This window comes from Lactuca virosa, chromosome 4, assembly GCF_052849685.1.
Source record: "Lactuca virosa cultivar CGN04683 chromosome 4, Lactuca_virosa_CGN04683_v6, whole genome shotgun sequence".
NCBI classification, from domain to species: Eukaryota; Viridiplantae; Streptophyta; class Magnoliopsida; order Asterales; family Asteraceae; genus Lactuca; species Lactuca virosa.
This window is the reverse complement of record NC_136429.1, coordinates 79,146,523-79,165,998: the sequence shown is the minus strand read 5'-3', so window position 1 is coordinate 79,165,998 and position 19,476 is coordinate 79,146,523.

The following is a 19,476-nucleotide window of genomic DNA, read 5'->3' as shown; positions in this document are numbered from 1 at the left end:
TTTTGAATCGCCTCAATCGGAGTTACGGTTCTCGAGATATGGTCAAAATACTGACAGGGGGTCAAAGCTGCCAGCAACATCCTTTAACTTTAGATTGCAGATTCTTTCTTCGTGTGATCAATTCGATCGAATGTTTCTTGACCAAAGCATCTTCCAAACATTCCTCAACATACTCCATAAGTCCCAAACTCCATTTTAAGCTCCAAACACGCATGCAACTGCTCCTAAAGCACTGCTCCACTCGAACTATCTGAAATTGACATAAAAACATGAGCAGTACGGGAATTCTAACGAAAGACATGAGCTGAACATTATTTATCTAAATGACATGCAAATGTACAAAATATGATGCTAAAATGATGATAAAAACTACCCTATAAGATGCATAAAATGGCATCTAACAGTACTACCAGAGATTCATACAGGACTTCTCCAAGATTGCAGTACCCCTCACTCGTCTGACGAGGAAGGGGGTGGATTTCCGGTGGGGCCCTGAGCAGCAGAGGGCATTTGAGACCCTCCGACAGCGGTTGTACGAGGCCCTAGTCTTGACACTCCCGAAGGGAGTTGAGGATTTTGTGGTGTTCTGTGATGCATCCATCACAGGGTTAGGGGCGGTCCTCATTCAGAGAGGACGAGTGATAGCTTATGCGTCGCGGCAATTGAAGCCGCATGAGACAAGATTCCCTACGCATGACTTGGAGTTGGGCGCATTGGTGTTCGCCCTCAAGATATGGAGACATTACCTTTAAGGGGTCCGTTGCACCATATACACAGACCACAAGAGCTTGAGACATATCATGGATCAGCCAAACTTGAACATGAGGCAGCACAGGTGGCTGGATGTAGTCAAGGACTACGACTGCGAGATCCTTTACCACCCTGGTAAAGCGAATGTGGTTGCGGATGCTTTGAGCCGCAAGTCAGCTGGGTCTTCTACCCCAGCGATATGTATGAGGATAGCAGTAAACTCTCCGCTTATGAGTTTGATCAGAGATGCCAGGTTGAGGGCATGCGACCGTAAAATTGGAAGCTGGAGAGGATCAAGGGTGAGAATGCCCGGTTTGTGCAGGATAGCCGGGGATTATTGACCCGATGCGTTCGGGTCTGGGTTCCGATGTCTGGTGGGGTCAGGCAGACGGTCATGGAGGAGGCTCATAAGTCTCATTTTTCTATTCACCCGGGGGCCACCAAGATGTACCGAGATTTGAGTTTGAGCTATTGGTGGCCGTACATGAAGCGAGAAATCGCTTGGTACGTCGAGAGGTGCTTGACCTGTAGGATGGTCAAGGCCGAGCATCAGAAGCCGCATGGCAACCTGCAGCCCCTGGAGATTCCCATGTGGAAATGGGAACAAATCACGATGGATTTTGTTACCAAGTTGCCGAGGACGGCGAAGGGGTTTGATACTATATGGGTCATTGTGGATCGATTGACCAAGAGTGCCCATTTCTTGGCCATACAGGAGAGCTCATCGGCCAAGAAATTGGCCGACGTGTACGTTCGCGAGATCGTGTCTCGCCATGGGGTTCCCGTTTCTATTGTCTCTGATCGGGACGTCAGGTTTACCTCCCGCTTCTGGCAGAAGTTTCACAAGGAGCTGGGCACACGGTTGCACTTCAGCACAACATTCCATCCGCAGACTGATGGTCAGAGCGAGCGGACCATTCAGACCCTCGAGGATATGTTGAGAGCGTGTGTCATTGATTTCGGTGGGAGCTGGGATTCCCACCTACCGCTTGCAGAGTTCGCCTACAACAATAGCTATCATTCCAGCATTGGTGCCCCGCCATTCGAGCTGTTGTATGGGCGGAAATGTCGCACCCCGGTCTATTGGGGTGAGGTCGGTCACAGGGTGATGGGTTGGACGGAGGTGGTCTTGCAGACTACCGAGAAGATTCAACAGGTTAGACAGCGGCTGCAGACCGCTCGGAGTCGGCAGAATAGTTACGCTGACCGACGTCGATCCGAGTTAGAGTTCCAGGTCGGTGACATGGTACTCATGAAGGTCTCGCCCTCGACGGGCATGATCTGCTTCAGGAAGAGGGGAAAATTGGGTCCCCGATATATTGATCCGTTCAGGATCATTGCCAGGGTTGGCAAGGTGGCTTATAGACTAGAGCTGCCGGAGGAGCTTAGTCGGATCCACAGTACTTTCCACGTTTTGTAGTTGCGAAAGTGCATTGTGGACCCGGAGACAGTGGTGTCACTGGATGACATTCAGATTGATGAGCGCCTGAATTATATTGAGAGGCCGATTGCCGTTTCGGAAAGGAAATTGAAAGTCCTGCACAACAAGACATTTTGATGGCACATCACGAATATTGATGGCTCAACAGTAAAATAGATGGATCATCAAGATAGATAGATAGCTCATTAGAATTGCACATGGTGCATCATGTATAATGATGGTGCATCCAAAACCTCAATGACACTTCCTGTTCATCTATGGCACATTCCGCTATGCATTGACACATCTTCAAGTCCAAAAACGTCCTCACATTCAAGAAGAAACTTCTCATGGTCAATGGCACTCCTAAACATCAATGACACTCTTAGACGCTAATGGGTCTCCTAAAAGTTTATGGAACTCTTAGAAGACAATGGAGCATCATGATGCTCAATAAACTTCATGTTGGGTTTTCAATGCATCTATACACGTATTTTAGGCAACGGAAGTAATTAATAATAACACTAAGTGTACACGCACCATTGATCTTGGTTTTACTATTTAAGCAACCTACTTTTATAAATACATGATTAATGCTAAAAAGTTGGATAGAAGTACTGACCTTTAAGCAATATCATATTTAACATCCCAACCGTCAGGTATTATTAATTTTTCCATTTAGACTTCATGTCTAAGGTATACTCGACGAGTTGGCGCTTGACTCGTCGAGTAGCAGCGGGCCAGGACACGTCAATTAATGAGTGACTCATCGAGTCGGCATGAGGGACTCGACGAGTAGGAGCTGACAGTGGAAACCCTAATTTTCAGTGTTTTGCACCCTATATATTGGACCATTAGCGCCTCCCACTGTCCTCTATCACCCTCTTGAGACCCAGAAACCCTAATTTCCGTTAGTGAGAGCTTGGAGAGTGTTTTGGAGCTTTGGGAAGTGACTTTTGTGAAGGAAATTTGTAGATCAAGAGGCTAGCATCAAGATTTCTGTGTGGATCCAGAGTCTACTTCAGTTTGGACACGTTTTGGAGGTAACCAGCTGTTACCTTAACCTCATTTTCTTCTAGAATCATTCATATGTGGAAACTAGGGCTTTCTTTAGTTATTCACGAAGGGATTTTGGTATGGGAGCTAGATCTGCAGTTGAAACTTCAGATCTGAACCTCTTTTGAGTCCTAAGTCCATAAAGTTTCCAACTCTTGCAAGGATGAGACTCTCCTATGGTGTAAAGCTCCATTAGAAGCTTAGATTGGTCATTTAGAGCCTTTAAGGCGTTGCATGCGTGTAAAGTTTGCAACTTTACGTGATAAACATGCCTTAGAAGCTTGGATCTGTAATCTGGAACCTTGGCATGGCTTAAAAAGTGTCTGCATGGATAAAAGGTCTGCAAGGACTCGACGAGTTGCATAGTCAACTCGGCGAGTCATATGAAGATGGTCATGAACTCGTCGAGTTGATGAACAAACTCGACGAGTCCGTTGAAGATTGCCTTGAACTCGGCGAGTCGTTCGAAGACTCGGCGAGTCGGCTAGGGTTTCTACCAATTCTTGGACACGTATGAACTCGGCGAGTTAAAGGGGAACTCGACGAGCCAATCAAGGATTTCACGACTTCTCGAGTTCAATAAGGACTCGACGAGTCGGTGAACTGCACTCGACGAATCGAGTCAACATGGACTGTTGACTTTGACTGTGGACTTTGACTTTGACCAAGAGTTGACCAGTTGACTTCTGAGGGTATTCTGGTAATTTGGAGATTTATGAAAAAGGATTTTATGGTAACTATAGGTGGTGGAGTTCGTGTTGGTGATCCGGGAGTTGAGCTTTCTAGTTTCAGACGACAGTTGCAAGGTGAGTTATCCTCACTATACTAAGGGGTCTAAGGCACCAAGGCCGGCCCATTGGATATGTTATCCTAGCAGTGTTAGATGTTGAGTATGAGTTAGTGTTGCATGTTAGTAGTTATGCCAGTTAGGTAGACCTGTAGGACTACCTGTGATGTTATATGTGTGGGGTTTTGAGCATTCTAACAGTCCTATGGTGTACATGCAACCCTAGAAACCTTGGATCTATGTTTGACTAAGATACATGCAAAATGATTTTCCAAGGTTCATAATCCTATCTAGCATACATGGGGATCTTTTATTCTAATAGTTAGTAAGAATTACATACCTCTTTGTAGCTTGGATTCCTTTGAAACCTTGTGAGCCTAGCACCTCAAGTGTGATGCCTCAAATGCTTCACACAACACCAAGTACACTTGGAATAAACTCTAAGAGAATAAGAACACTTGGATTTTCGGCTAGCCCTCTTTGATTCACTCTAGTGGCCGAAAATGGTGAATAATAGCTTCTTTATATAGTATGTTACAATTAGGGTTACACCATGTAAACCCTAATTGTCATGACCTTTCATTTCCATGACCCATGGGTTATGTAACCCCCATGGAGCATCCATGGAGCATCTTATGGGTTTAACCCAACTTGATAATCCATGGAGCCTTGGCCCACTATATAAGTTATGGATGATTGACACAATCAACCCATATATTTAATTAGTCTTCTTTTGATCACATAATTAATTCTAAATTAATTATTGATCAATACTAACTAAATATTATTATTCTTATTATTAATATATTAGAACTTCTAATATATTAATAAACCATAAGTATCTTATTTCTCTCATTTAGTCTATCCAAGTGCATGATGCCATGCAACCCAAATGGACCATGACGGGTCAGGTCAAGTACATACCAAATATAGTTACGGACTTAGACACTATATCCAACAGTCTCCCACTTGGATAAGTCTAATGACTATAGTTGCAAGTATGACTTCAGGAACCGATCAGCAATCGTAGCTCTTTCAAGGTCTCTCGGAACTGAGAAGATGATGGTGTGCCATTTTAGATAAGTGATCATATAATCCTCTGTTCTAGATATCAGCCGGACAAACACATGGAACAATGTCTTTCTATTGTCTAGCAGTTGTTTCCCGATTTCCGATTTGTTTGACATAGAACTTAATTGAACACATCAATTTAGTTCTGACCGGGCCCGGTACATGGGTCAAAACAAAATCATCGAGGGGCCCAGATATCGCTTCTAATCCAAGAACGAACAGATAAACTTCGACTCATATGTTTGCTCTACTACTTGTTAAATTACACACAAAGGTACGTTTTATAACATCGAGTTACCAATGCGTTTTCGTACAATCAATGCATAACCAACTCATAGGTAACAAATCATATGTCTAGGTTTGAAGACTTATATGATATTATCGTCTCACGATCACTCGAGATAAATTCCATGAAGTGATACCAGTGAGCGTGGGTTGAATCCAATACTCAGAACTTATGAGCACTCATGAGTGTTGTAGCCCCCTTTGTCCAACATCTTGGACCTCTACAAACCAACCCATGACAGTATTGATTCATATGTACTTCCAACATATGATTGACTGTGGAGAATTTGAATAATATGATATATACTATAACATAATTATTCTGGAAGTCAAAACATGCAAAAAGAAATACTAGTAAATGATTGACAAGAGATAGCAACACTTTACTCATAAATAACAACTTTTATTTATCATCAAACGCCAATTACATTTTACATATTTCAAAATTATCTAACTTCTAAAAACTAATATCATCTCTTAGCCCTATGCACCTAGCATGCTGAAGATGCTTAACCCTACTCAGTCCCTTCGTGAGGGGATCTGCCGGGTTCTCATCTGATGATACCCTCTTTGCCACGAGGATTCCTTCTTCTATTCGATGTCTGATGAAATTGTATTTTCTGTCGATGTGCCTGGATCTCCCATGATCCCTTGGTTCCTTTGCTAAGGCAACTGCACTTTCATTATCACAGAAAATTTCCATGGGCTCCTTAATAGCTGGTACAACTCCAAGGTCTCCGATGAAGTTCCTTAGCCATATAGCCTCCTTTGCTGCTTCACTTGCTGCTATATATTCTGATTCACAAGTGGAATCAGCCACTGTATCTTGCTTGGAACTTTTCCAAGTAATTGCCCCTCCATTTAGGGTAAAGACCCAGCCCGACTGAGAGCAGAAATTATCCCTATCAGTCTGAAAGCTAGCATCACTATACCCTGCTACTTTCAAGTCATCACTCCCACCAAGGGTAAGGACCCAGTCCTTAGTCCTTCGCAGGTACTTGAGAATATTCTTTACTGCAGTCCAGTGAGCCTTGCCAGGATTACTCTGATATCTGCTAACCATGCTTAAAGCAAAAGCAACATCAGGACGAGTACAAGTCATAGCATACATGATCGAGCCTACAGCGGAAGCATATGGGACTCGACTCATCTCAGCTATCTCTTCATCTGTACTCGGGCTTTGAGTTTTACTCAGTCTGGCATGACACTGAATAGGTAAATCTCCTTTCTTGGAATTTTCCATACCGAACCTCTTCAGCACTTTGTCCAAGTAGGTACTCTGACTAAGTCCAATTAGTCTTTTACTCCTGTTTCTCAAAATCTTTATCCCGAGGATATAGGCAGCTTCTCCTAGGTCTTTCATAGCGAAACACTTCCCAAGCCAGGATTTCACTTCCTGCAAGGTTGGGATGTCATTTCCTATGAGCAGTATGTCATCCACATACAGTACCAAAAAGCTAACTATACTCCCACTAGCCTTGACATATATACACGATTCATCTTCACATCTCGAAAAGCCAAACTCTTTGATTTTCTCATCGAAGCAAAGATTCCATCTGCAAGGTGCTTGTTTCAATCCATATATGGATTTTTCAAGCTTACACACTCTATTAGGGTATTTTGTACTTACAAAACCCTCTGGCTGAACCATGTAAACATCCTCAACCAACTTTCCATTAAGGAAAGCGGTTTTGACATCCATTTGTCATATTTCATAATCATGAAATGCAGCAATGGCTAACAGAACCCTAATAGACTTAATCTTGGCCACTGGTGCAAAGGTCTCATCATAATCAACTCCTGGAGTTTGAGAATAACCCTTTGCAACCAGTCGTGCCTTATAAGTGTGTACATTACCATCCATGTCGGTCTTCTTCTTGAAGATCCATTTGCACCCTACTGTCTTACGACCTGGTATATTGTCAACCAAGTTCCAAACTTGATTGTCATACATGGATTGTATCTCGCTATCCATAGCCTCTTTCCATTTAGCAGACCCAGGGCCTGCCATGGCTTCCGTGTAGCTGTTAGGCTCTTCCAGATTTATCAGTGTATTATCACTGATAAGGGTATCACCTTCTGCAGTAATATGGAAACCATAATAATGTTCAGGTGCATTCCTAACTATGGTGGAACGCCTCAGAGGTATGGACTCTTCAGTCGGCTCACCAGGAGTTTCCTCCTCAGGTTGAGGGCTAGGGTTTGAGGTTCCTTCACCGTTTGACTCTTGAATTTCTTCAAGGTCAACTTGCCTCCCACTGTCTCCTTGGCTTATGAGTTCTCTCTCTCGAAAGACTTCTCTTCTTGCTACAAAGACCACATTGTCACTGGGTCTGTAGAAGATATAACCAAAAGATTTATGTGGGTAGCCGATGAAAATACACCTCTCACTTTGAGGTTCGAGCTTGTCGTGAGTCTCGCGTGTCACGAAAGCCTCACAACCCCAAACCTTGATGTGGTCTAGATTTGGAACTTTTCCACTCCACATCTCGTGAGGTGTTTTGGCAACCTTCTTTGTAGGGACTAGATTAAGGATATGGGCGGCAGTCTCTAAGGCATACCCCCAAAATGAGATTGGTAGCGAAAATCGACTCATCATGGAACTAACCATGTCCAACAAGGTTCGATTGCGCCTCTCAGCTACACCATTCAACTGTGGTGTTCTGGGAGGTGTCAATTGTGAGACTATCCCACATTCCTTAAGATAGTCAAGGAACTCGGTACTAAGATACTCACCACCTCGATCGGATCGAAGCATCTTAATGTTCCTGCCCAACTGATTTTCCACTTCTTGCTTAAACTCTTTGAATTTATCAAAGGTTTCCGACTTATGTTTAATTAAGTAGACATATCCATATCTACTAAAATCATCAATAAAAGTCACATAAAAGCGATTAGCATCTCTAGTGGCGGTTCTGAAGGGTCCAGACACATCTGTGTGTATGAGATCCAACAAACCTTCACCCCTAGCACAAGTGCCAGTAAAAGGTGACTTTTTCATTTTTCCAAGTAGACAAGATTCACAACTATCATCCGACTTTAGGTCAAATGATTCCAAGACTCCATCCTTTTGGAGTTGGCCTATGCGTTTCTTGCTTACATGTCCAAGACGACAATGTCATAAGGATGCTTTATCTAAGCTAGTGGAAGAATCGATACAAAATACATTATTTCCTAAGTTATCTACAACAGATACAGTTTCATACACACCATCACAAGGTAATGCTTTAAAATAAAGAACACTATTATAGAAAGCATCAATACCACCACTTTTATTATCAAAATAAAAGGTGAAACCTTGTTTATACAATGCATGAAAGGAAATAACATTTCTTGCCATTTCTGGCGAATAACAACATTTATTCAAGTCTAATGTAAACCCACTATCTAGTAACAAGGAATAAACTCCAATCTTGGTGACAGGTGAAACTTTCCTATTCGCCATGATGAGGTTTATCTTTCCATGCTCTAAATACTCACTTCTTCTTAGTCCCTGTAGATCAGAACATATGTGAATTCCACAACCTGTATCAAGGACCCAAGACTTAGAATGAGGTGAGTTATTAGACAATATAGTGTATATACCTGCATGGTTGGGTTTTACTTTCCCACCCTTAAGATCTTGCTGGTATTTAGGGCAGTTTCGCTTCCAGGCGACTTTTCATGGCAATAGAAGCATTCGGCCTCATTAGGGTTAGCAGAAGGAGTGAAAAAACCTTTCTTGGTTTTGCTTGAAGAGGAGCCTTCAAGGGTTTTACCCTTGGTACCCTTAGAAGGGTTCTTTCTCTTCTTACCTTTGCCATGCCCGATTGCCAAGACATTAGCCGCAGTAGGAGTAGGAGGAGTAGTAACACCCGACTTACCCTTAAGACTACTTTCTGCAGTCTTTAAGAGTCCTTGAAGTTTACTAAGTGTAACTTCTTCCTTATTCATGTGGTATGTCATTCTAAATTGATCATAACATGAAGTTAATGAGTGCAAAATGATATCTATTGCTAACTCCTCAGGAAAGTCAACATTCAGTTTCTTCAAGCGATCCACAAATCTTTGCATTTTCTGCATGTGGGTCGTGAGGGACTCATTGTCCTTCATTTGGGTGGTTATCATGGAGGAGATTATTTCATACCTCTCTTGACGAGCACTTTGATGGTATCGCTCCATCAAGTCCATGTGCATCTCAAAAGGGTAATAGTCCTCATAGGACTTTTGGAGGTCAGGTGTCATTGTGGCAGTCATGATACATGCTACTCTGGTAGCATCCCTTTCATGTGCCTGAAATGCAGCAATCTCCTCTAGGGTAGCAGTTGAGTCATCAATCTCCTTCCGCTCCTTATCAAGGACATATTCTTTGTCCTCATAGCGAGTGACCATCCTGATGTTTCTGATCCAATCCATAAAATTGGATCCATCAAAGATGACTCTCCCACAAAGGTTCATGAGAGAGAAGGAGCCAGTAGGGTTTGAGCCAGAAGCATTGTTTTTGGAAGACATCTGAAATGAAAGAATAAGTTTAGATTAGATTTCAGGATAGTCCTTAATAAAGCACCCAAATGCTATATTAAGGCTAGGACCCAACACAATATTTTATAACTTAGAAGAGGGATGCCGTAATCCAAGCTATAAAATATTTGAAGGTAGGTGAATGACGATTCACCAATTTCCACCATAAAACGGAATAAATCTTATTAGGTTTTAATTGGTTTAGAAATTCCTAGGTTCTTTGAGATTCATTGAACTTTTCAATGGCATGTTTCAATCTCGAGTGTGCCCTTCAAGTTTTGTGACTGGGATGCCGAGGATCACAAAACAAGGTGTGAAGTAACCATGCAAATTACTTGGTACACTTAATGTATTACCCCTCAATCGAAGTGTCGGTTAACCACACACGCTCGAACGATACTATGATAAACAATAAGTCACCCTTTGCCCTACCTTGATAAGTCCAAGTTAGTGTGCCGGTTAACCACACACGCTCCACTAACGACTTAATCAAAGTGCAAAGTGTAATTTCATGGATTAGCACCTTATTCACATTTTCCTAAAGTAACTAAGATTGGGAATTTATAAATGTTTAGTTACTTTAGTATATTCATAATACTTATTATGAGAATTATAGTCATTGTTCTACCTTTTCGGCTAACGACCCTCCACCGATCAAGGAAGCGGTGGGTGAGAATGGACACCCATTAAGTTGCCATTTTATAGGCAACAACCTTATACCCCCCTTATAGACCGGCTTCGTGAATGAGGCCTACTAATGGTAAAATGACTTTTATCTTATACATATATAATTATTATTCACTTATAATATTATAAAGTATAAGGGTTGAATTTTAATATTTAAAGTTCTAAGGGTTGGAACTAAAGTTTTAATTATGACTTTACTTGTTCCGAAACTTGAGGGCAAGTTTTGTAAACTTTCAAAACTTTTCATTTCTCATAACTTATGATTTTATTAGAGTATTAAAATGAAGACTCTTCATTTTCATAACTCTTGTGTTCTTTTAATGGTTTTAATTCAAGTGTGACTCTTGGTTTTCCCTAACTTGAGGACAAGTTATGGACTCCATTAAAACACATAATGATCAAGAATTAACTAACATGGAGGTTACAAATAATTCCTATGATCATCTAAATTCATAAGTTCAAGAACATGATTATCAAGAATTTCAAGAATCATAACAAACTTATATAAAACTTGTAATTTTTGATAATAGCCATTGAAAATGGATTAGCATAAACATTACACCAACTAAAACACGTTTTAAAACACCAAAACAGTTTAGGGTAATATTTCTAGTCCATTTCCAACAGCAAAGCTCCAAAAACTGCTCACTGGATGACAAACTCGTCGAGTTCATCAAGGAACTCGTCGAGTTCATGCAATAACACAAAAACTCGACGAGTTTTTGGCCAGAACTCGTCGAGTTTTCTTGTCTGGACAGTTTTTGGCTTTTGAAAAACAAGTTTGCATCAAGTATTTAACAAACAAGCCTAGGCTCTGATACCACTGTTGGGTTTTGAGCATTCTAACACTCCTATGGTGTACATGCAACCCTAGAAACCTTGGATCTATGTTTGACTAAGATACATGCAAAATGATTTTCCAAGGTTCATAATCCTATCTAGCATACATGGGGATCTTTTATTCTAATAGTTAGTAAGAATTACATACCTCTTTGTAGCTTGGATTCCTTTGAAACCTTGTGAGCCTAGCACCTCAAGTGTGATGCCTCAAATGCTTCACACAACACCAAGTACACTTGGAATAAACTCTAAGAGAATAAGAACACTTGGATTTTCGGCTAGCCCTCTTTGATTCACTCTAGTGGCCGAAAATGGTGAATAATAGCTTCTTTATATAGTATGTTACAATTAGGGTTACACCATGTAAACCCTAATTGTCATGACCTTTCATTTCCATGACCCATGGGTTATGTAACCCCCATGGAGCATCCATGGAGCATATTATGGGTTTAACCCAACTTGATAATCCATGGAGCCTTGGCCCACTATATAAGTTATGGATGATTGACACAATCAACCCATATATTTAATTAGTCTTCTTTTGATCACATAATTAATTCTAAATTAATTATTGATCAATACTAACTAAATATTATTATTCTTATTATTAATATATTAGAACTTATAATATATTAATAAACCATAAGTGTCTTATTTCTCTCATTTAGTCTATCCAAGTGCATGATGCCATGCAACCCAAATGGACCATGTCGGGTCGGGTCAAGTACATACCAAATATAGTTATGGACTTAGACACTATATCCAACAATATGATTATTGCATGCTCAGTGGTTATGTGGTATGTATATGTTATGTGGGATGGGTTGAGGTTGTACTGCTCCGTGCGGTAGCCAACAGACCTTAGGAGCATTCCAGTTACGGGCTAAAGGGAGACTCGTACTGTGGGCTCGGGAGCATTCCAGTTACGGGCTAAAGGGAGACTCGTACTGTGGGCTCAGGGGTAATCCAGTCTGTAAACTTGGGGACCCATTACATGTTGTTCAGTTTGTTATAATATGTTTATATGGACTGTATGTGTATCGGTTTTTTGGGGGAACTCACTAAGCTCTCGGGCTTATAGTTTCAGTTTATTGTTTCAGGTACATCAGGGGATCGTGGCAAGGCGAAGGCGTGATCGTACAGCTCCTCATGTTTTGTCTATGTTTCTGTGAAAACTCTGATATTATACATTTTGAAAACAAAGTTGCAATGATTTTTAATGGTTTGAAATGTTTTTAAAAGTTTAAATTGGTTTGAATTTTTGGGTGTTACATCATATTTTCTTATTGACTACTTGTAGAACTCGAACTGCTTGTTTCTCTTGGAAGACCTAGCACCCAAATTAGAGTTCCTATAAAGTATTCCACACAAAAGTCTAAACACTCGGAAAAAGGAGAGAGGAGAGTGCCCTTGAGAAAATCAGATTCTATGAGTGTGTTAGGTTTTGTAGATTGTATAATTGTCTCAAGTCTTGTATGAGAAAGGTCTCACAAGTTTATCATATAGTAGTCTTTATTATTTCATATGCAATATGTATGTTTTCATTTCGTATATTTTGGTTATAACTTAGGTTCATAGTTTAGGATGTTGACTTAGGTTTGTCGAACTCATTCTTCAGAGCCTAACTGAAATATCTATCATGCAATATATATAATGGGGTTAGATAGATAGAGAGGGTATCTTTTGGGAGATAGGTTCTTTCATCATTTTGTATTGAACTTGTATTTTATCCTCTAATGAAATCCTCAATATTATTTACATCCTTATGTTCATCTGAATTGATTGTATCTTTCATGGAGTTATCTTATTAGAATCTATCCGTTCCAATTATTCTATTAAGTGTTATCAGAGCAGGATTTCTGTGAGTTGTTTTCAAATCCCTAAATTTTCTCGAAGTTCTTCTTGTTTTTAGATTTTTACTCAAAATCTTTGATTGATTACGTATTTTGCAAATTCTGTTTCCATTCTGATCTTAGATTCTTGTTCAAATCTTCGTTTCGATATGAAATCTGTTTTGTTGCTCATAGATTTGATTCTAATATGATTTTAGTTCAAAATTTTATGGAAAACATGTCTAAAGATGATTCCCACTTGATTTCTTTTAATCTCCCTAGTAGCATTGGTTATATAACTTGGATTGTAATTCTTTTTCCTGAATATTATGAAGCTTGGGCTCTTCGCTTGGAAGATTATATTCTTGGCATTGAAAATCATGGATCTACAATCTAGCATGATATCACAAAAGAACCTTTCAAATATTCAAAAACAGAAGAAGTTGTTAAAACTCAAGATGAATTGGATGAAATCATTGTTGATGACAAAGACATTCAAACAGATGAAAATGATCGATTGCAAAAGAATCTAAGAGCAAAAAGAGAACTGAGTTGCGCTCTTCCACCATACACATTCAGACTTGTTATTTCTCTTGAAACTGCTAAGGAAATCTGGGATAGACTGAAAGAGTTGTATTCTGGAGATGATGATCTCAGATATTCTATTCAAACTACTATTCTTTCTGAATTTGGTGCTTTTAAACAAAAATTTAATGAAACTCTTGATCAGGCTATTAATCGATTCCATCACATACTTAGTTGAATGTTGAAATATCGTCTAAAGAGAGAATTAATTGAGCAGAAAGTTACTTTTATGAATAGTTTGAAATCCGAATAGAAATCCATTGTCACAGTTGTTAAAGATCATGAATAGATCAAGAACTACATTTTGGCTAAAATAGTTGGAGTTTTGAAATATCATGAAAAAGAAGTTTTAGAATAAACAAAATCTATTCCAAATGTTGGTACGTTAGCATTTTTTTGTGAAAGCTGATGGTTCAAAAGTTAACAAGTCCAAAGTTGTTGATGATGATTCAGATTCAGATGGTACATATGAGGAATTTAAAAGTTAAATTAAAGCTCTAATGGTCAGTAATCCAAAAAAATTCAAGAAAAAGTCCTCTAGATTCAAGGGTAACAACTTGAGCAGAGGTGATAATAAAGGAAGTAATTTCAAGGATCAAAAATCAAATCATGACAAAGTGAAAGAAGAAGGATACAAGTCGTATCAGAAAGACGAAGAAAAGAAGGAGAAAAGGCTGATTTGAGACTCAGGATATGATTACAATTATTGTCATGGAAAGAATCATTTCACAAAGGAATGCATGTCGAGGAAACAAAATGACTAAAATGAGAAAGAAAAGGATGAGGCATACTATGTTTAAAAGATAGAAAATATTCGTAAGATAAAACTGACTCCGTTGCAAAAGAAGTTAAGGATGAAAGATATGGAAAATGCTTTGTTGCAAACAGTATAAGGTCAGGAAGCCAAGGTTACTTCACTGATGAAGGAGCCAAATATGATGTGTATTTTTCAACAAATACAGTTCAAGAGCATGTCGTAGAAAGCAAAAAGGTAATTAGCAAGGTACATTATATTCTTGAATATTTAGATGTTCATGTTTCTCGATATAATTATGAATTAACTGATCTGAGAGATACGATTTCTGATTTCAGTGAAAGCTTAAAAAGTAGTTATATTAGAAAATCTAGTCTTAGTCATGATCTTATCAGGATTTCATTTAAGAATGAGGAAAATAAATTGTGGATGGAGAACTTGGAGGTTGTGTTGTCTAGGGCTAGAGATGATGATATTGTGCTATGAAATTATAATAGAATAGTTATGAAAAAATGAAATATATTCTGTCAAATAGCATATTGTCAGCATGACAATATATGTGGATTCTGAAATGACTAAAACTCAAATAGCAAAATATGTTTCCAAGAATGATGATACGTTGAAATATGAAAATGTGTAGAGTCAAATATGTTGTGATATATCGAAGTCTTAGGTAGTAGTCTTAGTGTCGAATAGTGTAGGTACCTAAGTCATTTGTAACTTTTGCAACTTGTGTATTGTGCTTTCTCTTTCACAAATGTACTTATACTTCTTTGGATAATATGAGCTGAATAAAGATCTTATTTACATCTCATGTTCCTATTAACTCTGATTTCATATACGATTGATTAAAAACATCTTTTTAATTGGTATCAAAGCCGAAATCTACAAATTGATTGGAGAATCTCATTCTCGTCTTCAGTTTATTGAGTCATTTGCTCCGATTCAGTTTTTCCACAAGTGAAAATGTAATTCTTCGACTGATCTCTGCGATTTGGAGACTATGCAATTGTTAATCAACCGTTTGTATGTGATTTCATTCTCTTCAAGTTTTTCTTCTTTTCAACTCAATTAAATGGTGAATTTGAATGTGAATACCATGATGAAATTTTATATTATGCTTGGTTCATCAACAAAGATTCCAATGTGGATTCCAAAATACTACGATCAGTGGGCAGATCGTATGGAGGATTACCTTAATGCAATCGATGAAGAATTATGGATATCGATTGATAAAGTTCCACATCGTGTCGATCATATTCAAGCACTGAGAATAACAGGTGAAGCTGAAGATATGATTACTTAAGGTAAGAAGCAACAAGCCAAAGACAAATGATGTATTCGTGAGTTGCGAGGAGCCTTACCATTGGTTGTGTATAACTACATTCGTGGCTACAAAACTACAAAAGAGATTTGGAAAATCCTCAAAGAAAAAATCTAAGGAAATGAGCGAACAAAGAAAACCTATGTGACTCAATGTTTGTCTGAGTTAGCTGACTTCACATAGAAGGAAAATGAATCTATCAAAGCATTCTACGATCAGTTCAATGAGTTGATTTATAATTGTACCAGGTATAATGTTGTTCGTACTACTCAAGAGTTAAACATTACTTTCATTCTTAGATTGAAGAAGGAGTGGAAGAACATCTGTTTGATGATTCAGACTCAAGAGAACTTCGACACTTACTCACTGTCAAATCTCCACAATATTCTTATAGCTCATGAGTCTGAAGTGAAAGAAATTATAGAAGAGAAAAAAATGATTGTAAGAGGTCCCTTGGCATTGGTATCGAAAACTACTAGTAAAGATGTATGTTCTGATGGTGAAGCAGATGAAAGCGAAGAAGGTTTTCTAATGAATTCAGATGACGAAGTTGTGGCCTATTACTCAAATAATAGTGTCAAGAAATTTTACAAGAAGCCAATTGGTGGAAATTTCAAAAACAGAGCAATTAAGAAGTCATCTTCAAGTTATGGTGTTTCATAAAAGAATGTTGAGAAGGTGGAAGAGAAGAAGGAGCAAAAGAAAGTTTAGAAGAAGTTAAAAGGAGATTCTGGTTACGATTGTAACTACTTCAATGGAAAGAATCATCTTGCTAGGGAGTGTATGTTGAAAAATCAAGAAGAGAAGTAGGAGAATGTGAAAGATGAAGCTTACTATGTGATGAAAATCAAAGTGCTTTGTGAAAAGTCAAAGAATCTCTGTCTGGTGGCAAGGAACTCAACTGAGGAAATGCGTCATCCGACGCATGGTGTTATGTTGGGCAAGCACTATGGTGATCATTTAGAGGAGAAGATGGTGTTGGAAGATTTTATGGAGGATATTGAAGAAGAAAGTGAAGAGAAAGAATAAGAGTTGAGTGAATGAAGGTTCTTTCTTTCAACCACTTTGAAGTCTCCCATGACTGAGAAGGTACGTGATCTTCTTATCTCTCTTAATATTCCTTTAAATTCTTAGAATAATGTTTTATATGATTTGGATGACACATGTTCTTACCTGAATGATATACTGATTTCAATGTGCAGTGAGTTGGAGAAAAATAAATCTATGGTTTATGAAGCCAGGAATAAGTTGGAAGAGAAAATAGGCTAGGATTGAGAGCTTAGATTTGAAAATTATGAATATTATGATTGATAGAGATTCCTTTAGAATGGACAATAGTTTGCTTGTAAAACAACGAAACATATACTATAATACATCAAAAAGATTGTATATGAGGCTTAATCTTCTTTATCATTCATCAGATATTTGTAAAGAACGACACCGTAAACTACTTCCTTTCATTAACTTTAAATGGGAATTAGTTGATAATATTACATATGATTGTGAGAGTACGGTTGCTAAGTATGATCAGGTACCAAATAATTTGTATGCTTATGGTATTGTTAACATTGATGATTGTTCGGATGCTGATGACTTGGTTGATATTGGGAATAATAGTCTTTCTAAAAATGAACAATTGAAAATCTTAAACAAAACTGAAACTTCAACACAAAGTACTCAACAAAATTTTGCTGATATCGAGGTTGATTCTGATAATATCAGTGAAATTGAGGAAGAGGAATGTGTAGATTATTCAAAATTGCCTGTCATTAAAATCACTTCGCTAGCTAAAAGCGATGAAAATGGTGATTCAAAATCAAAGTTTAATAATGATTCATCTTTGACAACCAAAATTGATGAAACTCAAAAATTTGTTGTTTTTGAAGACATAACGAACAATGAAAGTGACAATGAGAATGATTCTAGTGAAAATGAAATTCCATGAGTTGTTGAAGCACAAGTGTTTACTGATTCAGAGGAATACACAAAAATTTTTAAAGAAAAAGGAAAACATTTTCTTGAACGAAACTCGGTCCTTTATCCACAATTTAAAGATTTTTCAAATCAAGTTTTTGTCACAAAAGGAAATGTTAATAATGTTGATCCAAAGTTGAATGAATTGTTAAACGAAGATAATTTGAAAGTGACCGATGAAGGTTTTTATTCAAATCAAAAATTTTCGACGTCAAAAGAGGCAAAAATCTTTTTCAAAAGATGGTAAAACTAACAAATCTGGTGTTTGCGTTGTGAAAGGTATCCAATCTGTTGTAGAAGGCAAGACAAAGAGAAGTTGTGATAAGTCTTTAACAGATGAGTTTAAGGATTAAAAAGATCAACAAGCGAAGACTCAAAATTTCGAAAATGATGTTGAAAACTCTGGTTTAAAAGAAGAAATTTCCAAAAAGAAAGCACAAAACAAAGCATATTGGAAGAAAAGAAGAGATTTTCAAGAACAAAAAAATCTCAACAAAAGCAGTTTTCACATTAACCTAAAACCAAAAGTTTTGCACAAAGATATAAACAAAAAATGTTGACAACAAAAATGAAAATGGTTTTACTCAAAAATAAAAGTTTTCTCAGGAACATAAGGTTCAAAATCATGTTTAGAGAAATGTTCAAAATAGTTTTTCACAAAATCATAAAAGTTTTCAAAAAGAGTCACTGTTTGGATATCAAAATCGATATCAACCTCGTTTTCAACAAAGGCCACAAAAATCGTTTTCACAAACGAGTTCGTCAAAACCAACAAATGTAGTGAAGAAAAATGTACCATTTAAACCATATGGTCCATAATTTTCAAATCCATCTTGTTTGAACAAATCAAAATTTTCAATTGTCAAAGGCAAAAATGAAATGAAAATTTTCAATCATTGGTTTGAAGGTAAAGGAGAGAAATTTCAGTCAAAAGAATTTTCTCAAGAACAAGTCAAACAAGCTTATGAGAGTTATTTGAATGAATCAATGAGTGGAAGTACTTCATCACATTAATCATTGTCGAAGACATCAAATGTTAAGAAGTTAAAACAAGCAAAAAAGTTTACTTTTCTCATAGTAAGGTTGAAAAATATAAAATCAAAGTTGATGGTTCGATATTGAATGATTATATTTCTATGCCAAAATCTAATGAATTTGATTTAATTGATAAGCTCAAATCAAAGGTTATAAATTAGATTCTTAACTCAACATTTCAAAGTACTTTTCAATCTAATACAAAAGGACCCAAAAAGCCTTGGGTAGCTAAATCTCTCTGATTGATTGCAGGTGCTATGTGATGAGCAATACGATGAAAATTGGTATATCGATAGTGGGTGCTCCCGTTACATGACTGGAAGGAAGGAGAACCTAAGAGATTTTAGGAAGTTAGAAAATGATGGAGCTGTGTAGTTAGGGAATAACCATAAATGCAAAGTGAAGGGTTATGGAAAGGTGACAAATGGGAAGTTCACCGTTAATCAAGTCGCTTATGTCGAAGGTTCAAAGCATAACCTTATAAGCGTATCTTAGTTGGTTGTTGGTACTGGGAATCAATTGGTGTTCGATGAAAATGGAAGTGTGATTTGAAACAAAGAAATGAAGGAAGTCTTG